Here is a 10029-nt window from a genome sequence, read left to right as displayed (position 1 = left end):
GAGCCTGCTAAGCAGCCTATCTGGGCCCTTGAAATTTAATCCAACAACTGTTATTATTATAACTTTTAGAGGGGCCCCCGGTTTGTAACCATTAGATCAAATTTTAAGGGCCTAGATGGGCTACTCAGTAGGCTTCGGTCCCCATGCTCATGAGGGGATCCCATTCCACACTAATTGACCACATAATAGACATGCCCAAAAATGTACTTACCAATCATCCATCTTGATACTGGTATGGAAAGGGTATAAGCCCAAAGCCTAACAATCCCATGTCTTTGGCAACCAACCAAATTTAGGGCAATGTGTAGAAGTACTTTTAAAATGATTAAAAGCGTTTTTGATAAAAGTATTTTTGGAATCAATCCTTATTATGCAAGTGAATCCTGGAAAAAGGACTTGCTTCATGCAAAAAGCACATAACTGATGCTTGAAAAATGCACTTTAAGTGCTTTTGGAACACAAAAACACTTTTATCAAAAACGCTTTTAGTCATTAGTTAAGGTACCATTTGGTACGTGGGACGGGACAGAACACAGTGGGACGGAACGCCCTCATCCCACGTTTGGTACGCCAAAGACAGTGAGACGTTGTCCCACGGAACGAGTTGTGGCTAAATTTTCGTTCCACCTCCCCTCCCGAAATGACTCGTTCCATCCCTATGGAACACAAAATTATAACATTTTAAGACAAAAATGTCCCTTATCTTTTTCAATATTTACACCATCCAAATCATAAAACAAACCCTAAAACTCTATCATCTTCATTCCATCTTCTCTGCCGTTGTCTTTTCCGATAGCCTTCCTCCTTATCCTCTCCCGTAGCAGCCGCATCTCTAGGTTCGATCTTGATCTTCTCCCGTAGCCACTGCATCTCCAGGTTTGAGCTCGATCTTCTTCCGTAGCCGCTGCATCTCCAAGTTCGATCTTGATCTCTATATATCTTTGATTTTTCTTTTTTGATTGTGTTTTACTTTTTCGTTTTCTTGATTTTTCCATATAAAATTTCAATTTTTTGGGAAAATAGGATGGTTATGAGAAAATAAATTAGGATGATTATCAGAAAATAAATTAATTTTCTTGGTTTCTTTGGTTTAACTTCTGCTTGGGAATTGTATTTGATTAGTGGTATGTTTGTGTTCTGGTTGTAAATGTACATAGTGTAAATGACCTAAGAGTACAAACTTAAACTCAACATCCATTCTTTATGGTTTGAACAAGTATTTGTGTTCTGTGTTTTTGTTTCTTGTTTACGTATTAATATTTACCAACTACATCCGAGTGTGCATATTTTGAAATGTTAGCGGCTCATTACTCGACGATTTTCTTTCGTAAAAGAACCCCTTATGCTTCACCATGTGTTTCATCATATAATTGCTAGCTGTGAGAAGGAACCCGTAGTGAATTATTCTTTTGAACTTGTTGAAATATAGAAGGGTCTTTTTAGTAATCACCAGCATTTAGGTTGTATGACTCAGTTCTCTCTATTTGCAGAGGATGTGTTTATTCGTTTGAGCTCAACATTATGATATGTAGTTGTTGAATGTTTTGAACAACTCTTTATATGTATATAGAGTTGTCAACAACTACTATATATTTATGTAAATACTTAGTACATGCTTATGTAAATAATTTCTCCATATCTACGCACAATGCTTCCAACACATTTAGCCTCTTATTCTGACACTTATAATTCTTATATGCTATACTCATATTTCATTTGATATTCCCGCAGCAACGCACTGGCTAAAAATGCTAGTTGTATTCTATTGGTACTCAGTACTCCACTCCTTTCTCTTCCATTTTTCTATAGATGGGGGTGTACACTTTTGTATAAGATAAAAGATATACAACCCAAGAGAATTCATCCAGCATAACATATCTTCAATCATGTGCTAGTGTAAAGAATATGTCATAGATAAGCATATATGTCTTCAAATATGAACAAGTTCCAAAAAAAAAAAAAACTGTCTTGTCCCGTCTTGTCCCACGCATAAACATTATACCAAACAACAGACAGAATAGGGGTAAGTTAGTCATTTAATCTTTTGGTTTCGTTCTGTCCTGCGCTTACCAAACGCAGAACGGAACAACTGTCCCGTTTCGTCCTGCGCGTACCAAACATAGCACGGAACCTCCGTTTCGTTCTATCCCATCCCGTCCCGTTCTGTTGCATCCCATATGCATACCAAACGATATAAAGGCACTTACAAACGAGCACTTAGCAAAATACACTAAATACGTAATTACGTGATTCATCATCAAGAGAGCAGATAATGTATTTTTCCATGTGCCTTGACTTATTTTATGACATGTGGAATAACACTTGAATACTCGGAACATTGAAAAATTTCGCCATCATCAATCACATGAATTCTTTTATCACATGGTTTAGAAATCGTTTAAGTTTGATTAATGTTATTAAATTTTAGCATTTAAGTGGGTAACATGATTTGTCTATATATTTGTTCGATAATCATTGGATGACTAATGATTTTAAATTTTCTTAATTTTCTGTAAAGATGATTGTTAAAGAGTAGTGTTAGGAAATAGATGATTCAACTCATTATACAACATTACACGATGAAAAAGAAAGTCAAGAAAATATAATAAGAATGTCCGTATCAACGAATGTGGTTAGTATTCCCAACATGGTTTGCCAGCATGTAATTGGGGCTCACAAACCTTTGTGACTTAGTAAGGCACGAGATTTTTAATCAAATTCCTATCTTTATTGTTTTTTTCTTTAAAGAAAAGTTTAGTAAGGCTTCTCTCCAGCAGAATTTCCAGCCGGATCATAGTGGCACACAACATAGGAACTTCCGTCGGCACTCTCCGCTTTGCCACACCCTACAAGATCTGAGTCACGCCATACCACCTGCGTGTAATGGCCACACTGCTTGCCCGGGGCACAAGCGTTGGTACTGTAATCATAATCCGCCTTCTCTCTCACCCATCCTTCCACAGCCATGGCAGCGGATAAGTCACCGTCAGGGCTTACTGCAATATTTTCACCAAGACCTATACCGGAATGCTTAAGTTCACAGCCGCCGGTGGCCTATTTGTTTGCATAGTTTTTGGCGCTCTCTGCTAGCCCCTCGTCCCACTCTATTAGCACAACACCCACCTCCGCTCGAGCGGCGTTGTGGGCTTTCACATAATCATCGGGTGAGTCTTGTGCGCAAATTAATCCTAGCAGGCAAAACAAAAGTAAGGCTAATGAAAGACTGTTCTTGCACAAACCTTCCATGTTGATTAATATTTAATCGTAATAATCTTCGGATTATATCTGCTGGAAGAGATTTTGGGGCGATTGATTGATGGGAAATCAATTGAGACGTAAGTCTGTGTTGGTGTATTTAGTTATGATAATATTTATAGGACGAATTTCTTTATTTTTGTGGATTTCAAAAATAAATTTTTTTATTTTTTATTTTGTATGACCTTTGGCCATGGAAGAACCCTATAAGTCTCCAAAACACCCGGACCATGCAGAACTAAAATAGCTTAATGTGCCAATTGTAACACGGCCTTAAATACATTTAAAAGAAACTGAAACTAATATTAATCACCTTAAAAAGTAACTGAGCCTAATTATGATTACAAATTCCGTCAAGTTGGTCAATGGTAATGACCATTGATCACCATATTGAGGCCCTTCTTACCAAATGAATTTATAAATTTTCGAACTTTTGCCGTAGCTATATATGGAGCTACTGATGATAGTTGATTATCCCACAAAATGCGCCCATCCCAACGTATGGTTGTAACTTACAGCCGACATTTTATGATTCTAATTATGCACGGCACAAGGCGTTACTTCTGACATCTAAACAAACACTAAAGAGTCTGCACGCAAATTAAGGGTTGGCTTGATAATTACTTTGAGAGTAATCTGGGGATTTAGTCTTTACATAAGATTGCAACGTGTAGGTCTTCACATGCTTATCCGTTCACCTTGTCCCATTATGGGTTTTAGAATTTTAAAGATTGCATGTTACTAAGAGGACTTCCTTCTCAATTCGAATTTCGTGCTTGTATATTGGTCCAAAACATCTTTAAAATCCTTTTGTCAGAACCTATGCGCCATACCTAAACGTTTTCTATCAACTATGCTTAACTAGCTTGACTAAGGCACTTTCGAGTATCAGAGCTCTATTGGAACGAAATTCCTCTTGAGGATTTGCCCCTCTTGATGCCCCATTTGAACTTGCTTAACATTGTGTTGCAGAATGTACTTGACTTAAAACGCAACCCAAGATTGAAGTAATCATACTCGGGTTTGGGACTCAGAATGTACTTGTATAATATGTGCTGGATGGTGTATTGGATATTCGGTTGGTGACCATGTCCCCGTGCCCGTACTTTGCCAATTGTAATCGTGCTTAATACAGTTCAAGACTCCTAAGCTGCTAACCGAATAATACGAAGTGGGCTAAAGAAGACTCCCTTGACAATATCTTTGAATTTTCAGACTTGGAATTATGCGAAATTTCAAAGTTGTGTGTTATTTGGGCTTTTACAATATTCCCACTATTGTAAAAGCAAAAGAACGAACAAACGAGGTGAAAGTTGCTGCATAATAAATTCTTTATTTCATTAGAAATTTGATAGGGACACGATTGAATCCGAAAGTGATTGTCTACCTATCTCCACACTATGGAGATTCGTTGGTTGAAAAGGTCTCCCATAAATCAAAATCCCCGATGCAAAATTAGAAATAGCAGGGGAAGTTTTTCACGGTAAAATTCAAGGTGGAGGAGGGTCTTAATCTAAACTACATATTAATAGAACTCTCTTTGTCATCTAAATTATATATTAATAGAACTTTCTTTGTCAACTGGCACTCTTTTTTGGGTGTTCCGGAAACTCAAAATGACCTCAATGTCCTTGCCCAATCCCCAGTGTTCAACGATGTCTTGCAAGGAAAAACCCCAAGAGTCACGTATTGGGTCAATGGACATAAGTACCACAGGCCATACTACTTAACAAATGGCATTTACCTAAAGTGGTCATCATTTGTCAAAACAGTGCCACATCCATGAAGTACAAAAGAAAAACACCTTGTAAGCTATCAAGAAGGGTGTAGGAAAGATGTGGAGCGTTTTTTTTTTTTTGGTATACTCCAAGCTCGTTGGGCGATTGTCAGGGGTGCTACCAGAATGTTTGATTTAGAGTCACTTCGATCCATCATGATGACATGCATCATTCTTCACATGATTATGGAAGATGAGTATGATTATGATTATGATGTCGTTGATGAATATAAGCCAGACACGATGAACAATTCTAGAACACAAATATATTGTGCTCATGACGCCACCGAAGAACCTGTGCAACACGAGCCATTAGAAAGGGATGGATGTTACAATGAAAGGCTCATTCAACGATATACTTCAATTCAAGACGCATATATTCACAATGCTCTGCAAATTGACTTGATAGAGCACTAGTGGAAATTGAAACAAGCTCAAGAAACATAAGTTCATTTAGTGCGTTTGTTTTTATTTGGTGTGTTTTTTAAGTTCATTTAGTGAGGGTTTTTTTTTTTTTAATTGGTGTGTTTGTAATTTTATTTGGTATGTTTATGTAATTTTGTTTGGTGTGTTTATGCCCTTTGAATGAAGATTCTTTTAGTTTAAATAAATTACCAAATTAAATAAATACACTCATAGTTTAAATAAAATACTAAATTCAATAAATTGGAAACAACATAAAGTACTCTATTCAATAAATAAGAAATTACAACCCAAAGTGATTGGAAAATTATGGGCTCCAATTTAAAACAAATTCCCTAGTCTTTCGTGAATGGAAAATCATCACCTAACCAATTTGTGATGCTAGGACCATCTCCTCTTGTGGTGCTAGGACCAACTCCTCTTGTTCTCGCTTCTCTTGCATGCCTCCTTCGCACCACGTCTGCTTTCTCCGAATTCCAAACATATTTAGAATTCAGAGACATCACCTCTACAGGTTCCTTCATAATGTCACAATCTTGTTAAGCCCTTCTTTTTTTCTTTAAGCTCTTCCCTTTCTTGCCTAAGTAGCTCTCTTTCTCTTTCATTAGCTTGAAATAATCTCTTAGCAGCTATAGCTTTTGCCTCACATATAGTCTTATTAGCCTCAAATTTAGTCATTTCCCACGCCAAAGTCAATTCACCTTGGCGAGCAGTTCTTCCATATATTTTGCATAATCATTCTTGGAAGCACTCCCTTTTCTCTTTGAAGCCTTCTTACCTTGAAGCCTAATTCAATAACCAGTCGACCCGACCTTTGTTCAGGGGTTGCTTTCGGAACTTGTTCTGTGTCGCTTTCATGAACATGCGAGTCATGATCGGGCGTAGAGTGTAGAGGGGTGTTGTTCATGACAACTTTTGGACCGACAGGCACAACTCTGAATTTAGGACAATCTTTGACAATATTCCAACATTCTCGCCGGGTGAATGATTTGTTTTTGTTTTTGGTTTTTGGCATTATACCAAGCTTGTGCTTGAAGTGTCTACACAATGTGGGAGAAGAAATAATTATAATCAAAGTAGCTAATGTAAATTTGGGTATAGTACAAACAAATAAATAATATATTGTTACTTGATCTGCGAAATTTTCCTCACTTGAATATTACTACTAGCTTGTGTCAAGGCATCTCTCTAATAACTAAACGATTGGCTAAGTGTTCTCCAACGACTGGACATCGATTCTTTCATTCTTTTCCCACCAATTTTCTCAAGAAAAAGGGTATGAATAAGACTCCACATTTCTCTCAACTGCATCTCATTACCTGTAATCGAATCATGAGTAACTTTAACCTAGCTAGAACATAACGTAACATCTTCAATAAGCGTCCAATTCGTACCTGCATCATTAGTCATTTTGTTCGAAATTAGTTGGATTGAAACTTTGAGAGAAAGATTGGAATGTGGTTGAAAGTATTTGAGAAAATATGAAATTGTGTTGTAAGGTAGAAGATAATGAGAAGGTATTTATAGAAAATTAAAATCAATTTTTTTTAATTAAAAAAAAATTTGGATTTTTTTATTAATTTTTAACATTTTTATTATTTTTTTTACTAACTTGATTAATTTTTGCCGTTGGATTAAAAAAAAAATTGAAATCTAGGCCTTTAGATTGTGCCACGTGGCACAACGGTAACATATATGATTTTTTTTTAATTTTTTAAAGGCGAATAATGTGGACTGTTGATCTTAAATCTAATGGTTGATATTGCGGAAGGTTTGAAATTTTGTTTGACCGTTGGAAATCCAACTGTCCAGAAAAAGCTTCCGTTGAAATATAACAGAAGATAATGTGCCACGTGGCCCACCAATGGTAACATTTCAGACTTTTGGCTCCCAAGCCACCGATTCGAGTCAGGCCTCTCACTCGAGCCCCCCCTTAGACCAATCGCCCGCATGGGTTGGGGCAAGGAGTTGGGGCTATTGGGTAGGAAATGCAGCCGGTTCATCGGGCTAGAGCTCCAGGTGGAGTTGTTTTTATACTCTAGCCACACATCCACATGATTTTTAATGAATCTTTGGATTTGGGTGATGGGTCGTGGTCCGGCTATTGTGGTTTAGTTGGTGGTTTGTATTTTCTGTGCAAGTCGTTGGTTCTCAACTTTGGATTCAAAATAACCCACCAATGACTTTCAATGAGGTTGTAAGCTTCTTGGCGTTGGAAAGATGGAAGCATTTTAGGGAAAATCATGAGTTGGTGCTTTGCTGCTGTCTTTCTTAAACTTAAGTGCATCTTGTCGAATCCATCCCTAGTTGACACCCAGACCCTTCACACCTGCCTCAAGTTCAAGCCTTACCAATATCCACTTTTGCATATCGATGTCACTGAGGACGATGGGAAGTGATTACTTAATAATGGCAGGTCACCCCGTTTTCTCTTTTCCCCCTCTTTTATTTCACCAGCCGTATGATCAAATCCACTTATTAGACGATATGGGGTGACTGATGCTGGATATAGATATTAGACGATATGGGGTGACTAATGTTGCCAGATTTTATGTTCCCTTTTTTCATGGGATTCTCTATTAAGTCTAATCCCTTAATTTGAGAAAGATTGACATCTAGATGACTTGTTGATATTTATGCGCTAGCTACTTGCTGCACTCCTTTAATTTAAGGAGTGATAGCTTTAGGGTTTACCAAGTTAGCAGGATTTGCCAAGGTAAGGTTGCTTATAACCTTCAACCTCATTATATATCCCCTTTTGTACATTCAATCAATCTATGAAAAATACATTTAAACAAACTTAAAATTTCCACATGGTATCAGAGCAGTGTCATCCTTGACCTGTCTCTGCCTTTTTTTTTTTTCCGCTGTTGTTCATCTTCAAGCTCCATTTATTGCTAAAGAAAGTTCAGTAAACCTTGGGGGAGAAAACTCATAAAGTTCTCCCTCTTTTGTTCTAGATATGGAGATAAATACGAATATGCGTTTATGCTCAGTTTTGTTGAATGAATTCAACTATCTCCCATGGTCTAGAGCAGTGTCTCTTGCTCTCGGTGGAAGAGGAAAGTTAGGGTTCATCAATGGAGGAGTTGATGCATCCGAGCCTTCTACCCAAGCATATAAAGCATGGTTGTATAAGGACTAACAAGTCATGTCAATGCTTTTCAACTCAATGGAGAAACATATTGCTGAAATCTTCAGCTATTCCGAGTCCTCACACGATATGTGGAAATCTGTGAAGGACATGTACGAGAATCAAAATAATTATGCACAAGTGTTTCAGCTAAAGAGGGACATTGTTAGTCTTCAACAAGATGGAAAAATCTTTGTGCAGCACCGGGGAAGTCTCAAGACTACGTGGAATGAGTTAGATGTTTATGTACCTCACACCATTGATACTGCAGTTTTTTTGAAAAGAGCTGAAGAAAACAAGATATATCAGCTGCTTGTGAGTTTGAACTCGGACTATGAGGATCTCAGGAGTCATATCCTAATGAATGTCAAACTTCCTTCTTTCAAAACTGTGTGTGACACGGTTCAACGTGAGGAAGCTCGAAGAAGGGTGATGAATTTGGAGAAGAATTCCAAGATTTCTGAGTTAAGAGTCTATGTTGCGAAAGATAAACCCTCAGACAACAAGCCTTACAAGGGTAAAAATCCACACTTGATGTGCATTTACTGTGATGTTGTATGTCACATGGAGGAAAGGTGCTGGATTTTGCACCCCGAACTGAAACCTAATTTCAACAAGGATCACATAATGATTCCTTCAAGGCAATTCCATACTGGCTCATACAAACCTTAACATGCAACAAATCATAGCTATACCTCATTCCTTGAGAGCATTCAGAACTTCACTTCAAATTCTGTCTCGCTTATAAATGACTTTGCAACATACATGCAAACCAAGGGACATAGAGAAGTTGTAACAAGCTTAAGGGGTACAACTGAAAATCCCATTGCGCTACTGAGACAGTTCGCAGGTTTCCTTGCTGAAAATGAGAATTTACCAAGGAGCAAAGCTCCAAGTATATTTAGTTCATTCTCAATTGCTCTTCACACTGGTATTGAACATTGTTGGATTATTGACTTAGAAGCCACTAACCATATGACAAACAAAGCCTCAAACTTAAAAAAATTTCAAACTTTTTCAAAACCCTTTCACGTGTCAGTTGCTGATGGAAAAAAGGCCATGGTTTTGGGAGTGGGCAAAGTAAAGTTGCTTTCAAACAACCTTGACTCTACTGCATTGTTTGTTCCTACCTTTCCTTTTCAACTTCTGTCAATAGGAAAGATCACTAGAACCCTAAATTGTCTTGTCACTTTCTCACCAAGTAGTGTTATGTTTCAGGATTCTCTCACCAAGAAGACGATTGGTGAAGGTTTCTTCCTGAATGGTCTTTACTATCTATGCAAGGAACCTTGTTTAGTCAAAGCAACAAATCTGGCATAAAGATTAGCCCATCCATAAGAGATTGTTTTGCTTAAACTCTTTCCCAAAAAGTATCAATCATCTGTAATGTGTGATACATGTCAGTTCTCTAAGTTTCCTAGGCTCCTTTTAGTTCCTTAAT

The 10029-nt window shown here is 37.5% G+C and overlaps 1 pseudogene; it reads right to left on the bottom strand.

The window, feature by feature from the left end:
* Positions 1-2682: 2682 nt before the first annotated feature.
* On the bottom strand, positions 2683-3246 carry LOC103967079 (annotated as a pseudogene).
* Positions 3247-10029: the final 6783 nt, after the last annotated feature.

The sequence above is a fragment of a genome, unplaced genomic scaffold (assembly GCF_019419815.1).
Source record: "Pyrus x bretschneideri cultivar Hongxiangsu unplaced genomic scaffold, Pyrus_bretschneideri_v1 Contig7, whole genome shotgun sequence".
NCBI lineage: Eukaryota > Viridiplantae > Streptophyta > Magnoliopsida > Rosales > Rosaceae > Pyrus > Pyrus x bretschneideri.
The sequence above is the reverse complement of the archived record's forward strand: the minus strand, read 5'-3'. Positions and strand labels throughout refer to the sequence as shown.